This window comes from Anoplolepis gracilipes, chromosome 16 (genome assembly GCF_047496725.1).
Source record: "Anoplolepis gracilipes chromosome 16, ASM4749672v1, whole genome shotgun sequence".
NCBI lineage: Eukaryota > Metazoa > Arthropoda > Insecta > Hymenoptera > Formicidae > Anoplolepis > Anoplolepis gracilipes.
Window position 1 is genome coordinate 8,720,571 of NC_132985.1, and position 12,283 is coordinate 8,732,853.

Below are 12,283 nucleotides of genomic sequence, written 5' to 3' on the forward strand. Positions count from 1 at the left end.
ATCCTATCCATTTTTATTATACGAGTGATAGTTTTCGAGAAAAACAAGGATAAAGACTCTAAACCTTATACAATATTAATTATAACATAATATATAATATAGTCCCACTGCATCCGCGCATACACTTTCTACACGTATACTTTCCTACCCACACAACAAATGGGTTGGGTAGGTTATTTTTTTTTGGAAGTGGAGCCCCCCGCAGGGGCGCGGAACCCACTGTATTCGCGCATAAACTTTTCACGCATAGAAAGTCTATGCGCGGACATAGTGGGTTTCGTCCCCCTGCGGGGGGCTCCACTTTCAAAAAAAATAACCTAACCCAACCCATTTGTTGTGTGGGTAGAAAAGTGTATGCGCGGATACAGTGGGACTATATTATATATGATATTATAATTAATATTGTATGAGGTTTATAGTCTTTATCGTTATTTTTTTCGAAAACTATATCTCATATAATAAAAATGGATAGGATATAAAACGTATATTTTGAAGAGATTTACAACTTTTATTTGAAACATTTTTTAAAATTTCCAGTATTTGATAAAATAATTGAAAAAAACGTCAATTTTTAACAATTTTGGTATGTAACTTTTTAGTAAACAACGAGCGACGGCTAAAACCTTTTAAGCGTTGCTGAGAGTGATGATCTTGACAACATATGTCAAGGTCATTGACTTCTGAAAGGGGTGACCTTATGTAAGTATTTACTAGTGTATCATATCTTTAAGAAAAATTATAATTTAATCATCAAAAACTTCATTCCAATGTATTCGCGTAGAGAATAGCATTGTCCGTCATACATTGTAGTGCTGTATCGTTTACACGTAATTCGCGTTGAACTCTACCGTACAGAGAAACAGCCCCGCGCAAAATTCAGCCGTGCCTAAGAGATTAAAAATTAAGTTAAAAAGTTAAAATGTTAATAACTTTTAACTTAACTTAGTTAATTTTAAATGCCATAAACTTTACACTAGTTAATTTTAACTTAACTTATTAACTTTTTTTTATATCAGTTAATAAATAATTTATTAATATTAAAGTCATATGAAAATTGATGATCGTAATGTATAAAATATATATATATATATATATATATATATATATATATATATATATATTATACATATATATATATATATTATACATTACATTTATTTTTAAAAGGCAATGTTTAATAGTAATAATTGTCAAAAAATGTATGACGAAGAAAATTGATTACATAAATATATAATACTTTTATAATAACCGTTATTGTACTATTACATTACATATTAATATTATTACAATATTTTTATTAATAAAAATTAATATTTTTAAAACTTTATTTTATTTACAAATCTGATTAACAATTCATAGTAAAAACTATTCATAAATTGAATTACTTTAAATAATCGACGAGTTATTAAATGTGTGTGTTAAAGATTTTGTCAGTTGTTCAGGTGTGTATTTTGTAGACTTTTTATTTTATTGTTAGATGAATTTCTAATATTTTTGAAAACATTTTTATAATGAATATTTGAAGAATACCGATTAATAATTACAACTGTTTGTTCTGAAAGAATGCTGAGTATGTATGTAATATTTACTGTGAACGTTTACTTAGAAACTCTATATTTACATGCAATAAATACTTAAAAAACGACTTTTCTACAAACAAAATGCAATTAAAAATTTTGTTTATAGCAATAAATAAAAAAATATTGGCAATTGTATAGTCATTGTATACTTTGAGGTTTTTTGAGCAAAGGTATTATTTGGAGATTGTCCTCAACTTATACAATCGATATCTGGAAATGTTTTCAAATTAAATATTTTAGCCTAATACTTATAAAGCATATTTTATATTCTTAAAATAAGTGTTTTATTCCAATGTTTCTCAAGTATACTTTATACAGTGTAAGAACTAATTTCTTCTGTTAAATGTACCTTTTGAATCCATCCATGTTTATTAAAAACAATTAGAGATTGTGTACTTTTTTATAGATTTAACTACTTTTTAGATAAATTTTTTATAATTAAATATTACTTAAAAAAACTAATTATCAAAAAATTATTATTAAATTAAATTATCAATTATCAAAAAAGATTTGCATTCTTTACTTTCTGATATATTTTATTATAAAATTATAGTTATTCTTAACGGTTTCATTTATTAATTTTATACGTTGTTTTGTACTAAATTATTTTACATGTGGAATTATGCTCATTGAATTATATCAGTTAATTTTATTTTATTACTTTTTATTTTGTTTTTCGTTCTTGCTCTCTACAGCACTGAACGTTTGAAATATTAATATTTTATTATATTTTTAAAGATTTGTAAAATAATATTTAATTACAAAAAAAAGTTGTCTTGAAAAATAAATGAATCTCAAAAAATAATTCACAATCTCCAATTTTGTTAAAGAAACGTGGACAAAAAATACATTCAACAAAATTAGTACTTATACTGTATGAATTGTACCTGAGAAACATTGGGATATAACGCTTAGTTTGGCGACATAAATATGCTTTAAAAGTTACTGAGATAAAATGTTTAATTTGAGAAACATTTCCGTCAGGTATATCGATTGTATAATTTGAAGACAATCCCCAAACGATGCCTCGGTTCAACAAAATTCAAAGTATACAATGCCTACAAATTGTACATACATATTTTTTTATTTGTTGCTCTATAAACAAAATTTTCAGTTGTATGTTGCTTGTGAGTTGTCCTACCATTAATTGAACAAATAAAAAGATGAAGTCTCGAAACATACTTTGTGCATATATATATATATATATATATATATATATATATATATATATATGTATATATAATGTATACATATATATAGTGTTTCATTTTAAGTGATATGGTCGATTATCTTGCAAATCGATGATTTTATTAAAAAATGTTTCAGACAAAAGTTGCATGGTTTGAAGGGGGCACATGATGGAAATGTGGACTTGACCTTGAGTGACCTAGTTAAAATCAGGTCAAGGTCATTAATGTTTTTTTAAATGAAAACCACTATTTTTTATTTCATATTCTTGTAGCTTATCTCGAGAGCTTTCCGAAACACTATAATATAGTTACGTTTCATTGAGTACTTTCCGAGTTATAAGGCTTCAAAATTGCTTCAAAGTATTTTGACATAAAATACAAGATATCTCGTAAAATATTCATTTTTCGATTATCTTACCTTAATACTTTTATGCACAGAATAATAAGACAAATCAATTGGCGTAATTAAAACACATAATTATGTTAAAGTAAAAATGTGTAACTACTAGTTACAAATTCAGATTTTTTCTTAAAAATATTTATGTGTTTTCGGTAAATGTCTAGAATAGCTGCTGCAGCGAAAAATCAATTTTTTTCAATACCAATCAACAAAACAATCATAGAAATGGAATGTAGAAATGCTTTCAGGAAGGATCAAAAGTCTTTCTTAAAAAGTTATTAACAACAAAAGTTTGACTAATAGGATATAATTATTCGTTCGTAGTTTTAAATTTTGCATGGAATAATATAAATATGGACCAGGAAATATTTTCATAACACACACACACACACACACACACACACACACACACACACACACACACACACACACACACACACACGCACGCACGCACGCACGCACGCACGGGGGGGGGGGAGCAAGCAGGGCCTTCGGCCTTCCTCCTGCACGCATCCCGTCCACCTCGTTTTGCGTGAAACGCTATAAACTTATGTGAACTTGCTTTGTCTTGCAACGTACATGCGAAACGAGGTGGACGGGGTGGGTGCGGGAGGGAAGGCCGAAGGCCCCCTTGCACCCCCCCGTGTGTGTGTGTACGTATGTGTATTATAAAAATATTGAAAATATATATGAAGATAAAGCAATAAATACAATAATTATGGCATTTCGAAATAAAACATTTTTTGTTTATAACTTTCTAACAAACAACAAGCGACGGCTAAAACCTTTTAAATGTTACTTAGGACAGTAATCTTGACAATATATGTCAAGGTCATTAATTTCTGAAAGGGTTGACCTTATGTGAATATTTACCTTATATCTTATTTTTATAATTATAAGTTAGATATTAAAGTCGCTAGTATTTAATTACAAACAACGGGTTAATTAAAAACGACCTGACTAGCCAAAATTATTCAATTTATTTACACGACGTTTCGACCATATGGTTGTGGTCCTTTTCAAGTGTAACTATAAAGAAAATAAATAACGGATCAAACATTAATATATGGATACAATTTTTACCGGATTAAAGACAAACAATACAATATAATGTCGTTAAAAAACTAGTCTACTCACACGTAAATTAAGAAAGAGAAGAAAAAATCCAATGGAACATGTTTAAAGGTAGAACTTAATGATGGAATGATTAAATATGTCACTTAGTTAAAAACAATGGTTATTAATTTTGAGATGAACACAAACAACGAGACACGTCATGTCAGCATGAGTTTTTAAACGAAACTGTCAATGGTTAAAAAGAAAAACAGTTCAAACGATCTTTATAATTTTGTCATAAATATTATTTAAATTTTCAGTATCTCTTTGTAGGTTAATCGTGGAGTTAAATTTCTTAATAAAAAACATTTCAGCTATTTCTCTTTTCTTAATAAATTTTTCATCGTGTAAAATAACCGGATTGTCCCACTCAAAATCATGCCCAAATTCAACTCTGTGCTTGCTAACGACTGATTGATTGGTAGGATGTAATTTTATATTGTTAAGATGTTCTCTAATACGTATGCGTACATGTCGTTTTGTTTGGCCTATGTAGAGCGCATCGCAATCCTTATACTGTAATTTATAAACAACATCAGTTCTACAGTCAGTATGTAATCTGTCTTTACCACGCTTAATCAATGTATTAAGTTTATTAGTTATAGTCATAACGACGTTCAAACCAGCGTCACAAACAATACGACGCAAACAAAAGCTAAATTCATTAACATAAGGAATTGAAACAAAAAGGCTGCTTCTTTGTAATTCCTTCCCCCGGGGGTCAAATTCCAAATTGTCGCAATTTTTTAAAAAATTGATCCTCTTTTTGATGTGTCGTCCAATAAGGTTGTCAGGGAAACAATTATTACGCAGCGTTTTATAAACGATACCCAAATTCTCATTGTGGAACCTAGTATCAGAGAGCAGCAATGCATGATCAACAAGACTATAAATCGTATTAATTTTATATTTCATGGGGTGATTCGAGTAAAAGTTGATATATCTTCCCGACCAAGTGGGTTTTCTGTACCAATTACTTAATCAATGTCAAGTAATGATATCATTGGATGTTAGCTCGTTATTTACTAATGTCCCCAAAGAATTAGTTCTGAGCGCCATTGAAAAACGATGGAATAACATCAGTTCTGCTACTAACTTTAGCCTTTATCAATTTATACATGTTGTGGAATTGATTTTAGATTCGACAAGTTTTAGTTTTAATGGACAGTTTTACGAGCAAATTTTCGGAAGCTCTATGGGCTCTCCTTTATCTCCGATACTAGCGGACATTGTTATGGATGATTTAGAGTCTCATTGTCTAAATTTGTTAAGTTTTAAAGTCCCAATTTACTACAGATATGTGGACGACATATTTGCAATAATTCCACGCACACGCATTGATGAGATGTTAGATACTTTTAATAATTTTCACCCTCGTTTAAAATTTACGTTTGAGATTGAACAAAATAAGTCCATTAGCTTCTTAAATACTACTGTTTTACGTGTTGACAATAGACTCATAACTAATTGGTACAGAAAACCCACTTGGTCGGGAAGATATATCAACTTTTACTCGAATCACCCCATGAAATATAAAATTAATACGATTTATAGTCTTGTTGATCATGCATTGCTGTTCTCTGATACTAGGTTCCAAAATGAGAATTTGGGTATCGTTTATAAAACGCTGCGTAATAATTGTTTCCCTGACAACCTTATTGGACGACACATCAAAAAGAGGATCAATTTTTTAAAAAATCGCGACAATTTGGAATTTGACCCCCGGGGGAAGGAATTACAAAAAAGCAGCCTTTTTGTTTCAATTCCTTATGTTAATGACTTTAGCTTTTGTTTGCGTCGTATTGTTTGTGACGCTGGTTTGAACGTCGTTATGACTATAACTAATAAACTTAATACATTGATTAAGCGTGGTAAAGACAGATTACATACTGACTGTAGAACTGATGTTGTTTATAAATTACAGTATAAGGATTGCGATGCGCTCTACATAGGCCAAACAAAACGACATGTACGCACACGTATTAGAGAACATCTTAACAATATAAAATTACCTACCCATCAATCAGTCGTTAGCAAGCACAGAGTTGAATTTGGGCATGATTTTGAGTGGGATAATCCGGTTATTTTACACGATGAAAAATTTATTAAGAAAAGAGAAATAGCTGAAATGTTTTTTATTAAGAAATTTAACTCCACGATTAACCTACAAAGAGATACTGAAAATTTAAATAATATTTATGACAAAATTATAAAGATCGTTTGAACTGTTTTTCTTTTTAACCATTGACAGTTTCGTTTAAAAACTCATGCTGACATGACGTGTCTCGTTGTTTGTGTTCATCTCAAAATTAATAACCATTGTTTTTAACTAAGTGACATATTTAATCATTCCATCATTAAGTTCTACCTTTAAACATGTTCCATTGGATTTTTTCTTCTCTTTCTTAATTTACGTGTGAGTAGACTAGTTTTTTAACGACATTATATTGTATTGTTTGTCTTTAATCCGGTAAAAATTGTATCCATATATTAATGTTTGATCCGTTATTTATTTTCTTTATAGTTACACTTGAAAAGGACCACAACCATATGGTCGAAACGTCGTGTAAATAAATTGAATAATTTTGGCTAGTCAGGTCGTTTTTAATTAATCCTATTTTTATAACTTGTTATTCAATAACTTGTTAGCGAAGCATTGCCCCTCCCTAAAAGCATTTCTACATTCCATTTGCATGATAGTTTTGTTGATTGGCATTAAAAAAATTGATTTTTCGCTGCAGTAGCTATTCTAGACATTTGCTGTGTTTTCTTTACACCAATTGATTGGTCTCATTATTATGAGCATAAAAGTATTAGGGTAAGATAATTGAAAAATGAATATTTTATGAGATATCTTGTATTTTATGTCAAAATACTGCAACCTTGAAGCCTTATAACTTGAAAAGTATTTAATGAAAAAATATTTGAGTGTTTTAGAAAGCTCTCGAGATAACCTACAAAAATATGCAATAATATATAGGGTGTCCTATTTAAAAAATTAAATATGACGTTTATGTGACCTTCAAATGACTCTTCAAGGTCAGACCAATGGTACCATCTTATGGCCCCCTCGAAATCAAACAACTTTTGCCTGAAACATTTTTCTCTTCCGGACTTGGTTTTCGAGATATTCGACTGGAGGAATTAAAATGGGACACCCTGTATATCTTTTAATTTTTGTGTTTCTATATTATTGTTTAAACTAGAATTTATACATTGGTTATAATTATTACACTATTTTAATTATATAATAGTTAATTTTGATCACCAAATATAAGTTATTCGTGAGTGTATATATATATATATATATAAATTTAATGATAATTGATAATTGATGATTAAATGATTAAATGATTAAATTACTTAATAATTTAATAAATAATTTGTTAACATTAATGATAATTTATAATACATATTTAAAATATACTTTTACATTTATAAGACGCTTAAATTTCTATGTTTATTTTTAATAACCTATAAATAATATTTAATATATATTTATTACTCTTTGTGTTTATCTAATAAAAAATAATTAATAATTTTAATTATTAACTCAATCATATATTTAAATATATAAAAATATAAAAATTTATGAAAACTAAATTTAATAAAATTATATATTACTAATAACAATCAAGCATCTGCGATAACGGCGCGACGCCAAGTTATACAAAAAAAGAGACAACTTTATCGACATCGTCGCGTCGCTATCGTAACTTATCCGGGATTTTTATATAATATGAGTTATCGATTAAGATTTCTCAGGATCTAAAATAGTAGTCAAAAATCTAACAGCATTTTTCTTATATGTATAATGTTAATGCAAGCTTTTTATTGCGATCAATCTGAAAATAATTGGTTCAATTAATCCTGAAAACTCGAAATCTCATACCCGAAAAAGTACAATTTTTCTCACCAGTTTTAAAATTCAAATCACTTACACGTACGCACACACGCAGAGCGAGAGTGTCCATAAAGATGCATTTACAACAATTATGTATGATTATTCACAGCCTTATTTCAGTTTAATGAGTCTATTCTGTAGAAGATTTTCGCTCTGTAAGCTCTGTAATTTTGAAAAATGTAAAACTGTAACGAAAATGTTATTCTATAACTATAATCAATCTCTATAAGATGTTATATAGCTCTGTAAGTTTATAGTAACATTTTTCTCGCCATAAGCGCTAGAGGTTACACTTGTTCTCTTTTAACTTTAATAGTTTTCAAAACGCAATGAATGATCCAAATTTTTAAATATTTTTGTATCTTCTGTTAGAAGAAGATTACAACAGATAATTTTATTTATACTTAATAAATACAAACTCAAGTAATAACTTTTATTATTTTTCTAGAAATTATATGCGCTTAGAGAGAAAACTCTTACAAGATTCGCAAAATCCATTTCATTTACTCAAAGAACAATTTATTAAATATTTTAGATTAACCAAAAATATATTTCATGATATAATAATAATTCAGTTAAGACCACATAGTGTACCTGCAATAAGAGGATCAAAAATACTATATGATTTAAGAGTATTGACCACATTATATTTTTTAAGCAATGGATCATATCAAACAACAATTGGTGGTCATAATTTAAATTGTGTAAGCCAATCCATAGTTAGTAGATCGATATTCGAAATATGTACACTGATTACGAGGCATTTAATGCCTCATCACGTCAAGATCGAATCGATTCAAACCGTTCAGTCGAAAATTTACTTACAGAGACTACTTAAAATATTGCTTACATAGTACAAAGTTCTAGATAATGTAACAGAATATCAAATATGTTATGCTTACAGAGCTCCGTATCTTCCGTAATTATAGTGCAATGTAAGCTACATAGTTTATAGAGATACAGCGTTACAGAGCATTTTTACAGAATAGTCCCATAAATTTGACATAAATCAAGAATTAAATGATAAAAATAAATTTTCCAAGAAAAGTCACTGACAAGGAAAGGGTTAGAAGTGTCCCCTTCCAATTTTAATGAGCTTTGAATATGTTGTAGTCTAGGTCAAAATAGGAGACACGTATTTTGTTATATATGCTCTTACGGCCGTTAAGTACATTAAAGTACATAAAAACCATAAAACTTTTATTCGAAACTTTTCTTATATCTCTTATTGTTTTGACGGAATTCGCTCAAAAATATAAAAACCGATTTTTTTCAAGAGGGTGTTTCACCCCCTTAAGGGCCGTAAGAGCACATATAAAAAAATACGTGTCTTCTATTTTGACCTAGACTACAACATATTCAAAACTTATTAAAATCAGAAGGGGACACTTCCAACTCTTTTCTTGTGAGACTTGAAATCTTGGGGGATGGGAGGGGGGTCGAACCTTTATAACCCGCCTGTATACGACACTGATATGTACGTATATATGTAAGTATATATGCATGAACTATACATATATGTATACAGGGTGTCTCATAACTAACGAGCCAACGCTCGTGAGCGGGTAGAGCAGGTTAAATGGAATAGAAAAGTCCTGTACTATTTTACGATTTTCAGAATAATTATTGAGAAATTAATTTACAAAGATCGGTAAATCCAGCGCAAGTATCAGCCCGCCGCAAAAAAGATGGCAAAAAGGACGGCCCACCGCTAGGCCGGTCGCTAAATAATAATTACTAATCTATTGTTCTTATCAACGTTTCTCGTCTATGCCCCTGGTAACCACGAGGCAATGATGCTTATTTACGCCGCGCGCGCTTAGTGACCGTCCTTAGAACCGTCCTTCTCGCCATCTTTTTTGCGGCAGGCTGATACTCGCACCGGATTTGTCGATCTTTGTAAATTAATTTCTCAATAATTATTCTGAAAATTGCAAAATGGTACAGGATTTTTCTATTCCATTTAACCCGCTCTACCTGCACCTGAGAGGTGATACGGTTGTTTTGAGACACCCTGTATATGTATGGACATATATATGTAAGTATATGCAGGGTGTCCCCGAATTGCCAGATCAACTCTCATGATAATAAAGATCGGCCAATCCGTGCCAGGATAAGCGCGCGGCGCGAAGAAGCTTCCTACTTGTTACTTGATATTAGGCGCGCAACGAGTCAGTAGGCAGAGCGCTCTACAAAGGACGTACAAAGGACGTACAAAGGGCGTACTGAAAGAGATACGTACAGTGCGCGCTGCGTTTATGTCTTGCCGCGCGCCTAGTATCAAGTAACAACTGAGAGGTTTCTTCGCGCCGCGCCCTTATACTGGCACCGATTGGCCGATCTTTATTAATTTATATTTCATTAATTATTGCAAATTTAGCAAAATGATATGATCTATCTACCCACGAGAATTGATCTGGCAATTCGAGGACACCCTGTATATGTATATGCACACGCGGATCCTGACGTCAATAAAAGGAGGTTTTGACAAAATTATTTGATTTAATATCAATATACTTTATTTTCACGGTTTGATCATTTCTTTTATTTCACTCTTTTTACTTCAGAATCAACGAAGACATGATGAAATTTCTGATCCCATTTTTTACACATTTAAAAAAAAGTTTTTTTATTGTTTACTTTTTTATTTTATTTTTTGCTTTCTTTAATTTATTTTTATTTTTATTTTTTTATTTTTCACTTTTTTATTTGTTTACATATTTTATTAATCTTGTTCTGTATTATTTATAATCATTTAAATAAATCACCACAAATTTACTTCATCTAATTCATTTAAACATCTTTGACAAATAGTATTAAATCCGTATACAGGGTGTCCCAGAACAACCTTCCGTCCGTAAAATGACGTACTCCTGACACAATTCTAAGACAATTTTTCCTTTACCAAAATTTGATTTAAAGCGTAGTTTTTGAGTTATAAGCGAAAATAGTTAGCAAATCACGCGTCGAGTATAGAAGGCAGCCAGGAGCGGCACGATGCACTGCGAGCGCGGGCGCAGCTGACCGTCCGACGAGTGATTACCGCCGCATGAGTCAAAATCGCTAACTATTTTATCTTATAATACAAAATTATGCTTTAAATAAAATTTTGGTAAAGAAGAAAATGTCGTATAATTACGTCAGGAATAAATGTTCCTTAAAATAACGTCGGACGTTGCGATCAGCTGATTGCTACACGTGATGTGTCTGTCAGCTGAGCTGGAAAATCAATATATCGATCGATCTGAAGTCGTAGACGACAATATCGATGACAATCGAAGGAGCGTCGCCGTCGCGGAGACGGTTATTTCTCTCTCTCTCTCTCTCTCTCTCTCTCTCTCTCTCTCTCTCTCTCTCTCTCTCTCTCTCTCTCTCTCTCACACTCACTCACTCACTCACTCACTCACTCACTCACTCACTCACCCACTCACCCACTCACTCACCCACTCCACTCACTCACTCACTCACTCACTCACTCACTCACTCACCCACTCACTCACTCACTCACTCCACCCACCCACTCACTCACTCACCCACTCACCCACTCACCCACTCACCCACTTACCCACTCACCCACTCATCCACTCACTCACTCACTCACTCACTCACTCTGTCCCTTTCTTTTACACACACACTCAGCCATACACACATCGCGTGTAGCGATCAGCTGATCGCAGCGTCCGACGTTATTTTAAGGAACACTTATTCCTGACGTAATTATACGACATTTTCTTTTTTACCAAAATTTTATTTAAAGCATAATTTTGTGTTATAAGATAAAATAGTTAGCGATTTTGACTCATGCGGCGGTAATCACTCGTCGGACGGTCAGCTGCGCCCGCGCTCGCGGTGTGCCGCGCCGCTCCTGACTGCCTTCTATACTCGACGCGTGATTTGCTAACTATTTTCGCTTATAACTCAAAAACTACGCTTTAAATCAAATTTTGGTAAAGGAAAAATTGTCTTAGAATTGTGTCAGGAGTACGTCATTTTACGGACGGAAGGTTGTTCTGGGACACCCTGTATAAATTCATAAGCGTCAATCCATTTAACCGGTTCTCCGAAATTGTACTTCGTAAATAGGTTTTTAGTC

At 31.5% G+C, this 12,283-nt stretch overlaps 1 protein-coding gene across 1 annotated transcript in view; it reads right to left on the minus strand.

Moving 5' to 3' along the window:
• The window catches only part of LOC140674594 (transmembrane protein 114), a 352,543-nt gene that overhangs the window by 308,776 nt on the left and 31,484 nt on the right, over positions 1-12,283 (minus strand). The gene's annotated exons all lie outside the window — the stretch shown is intronic.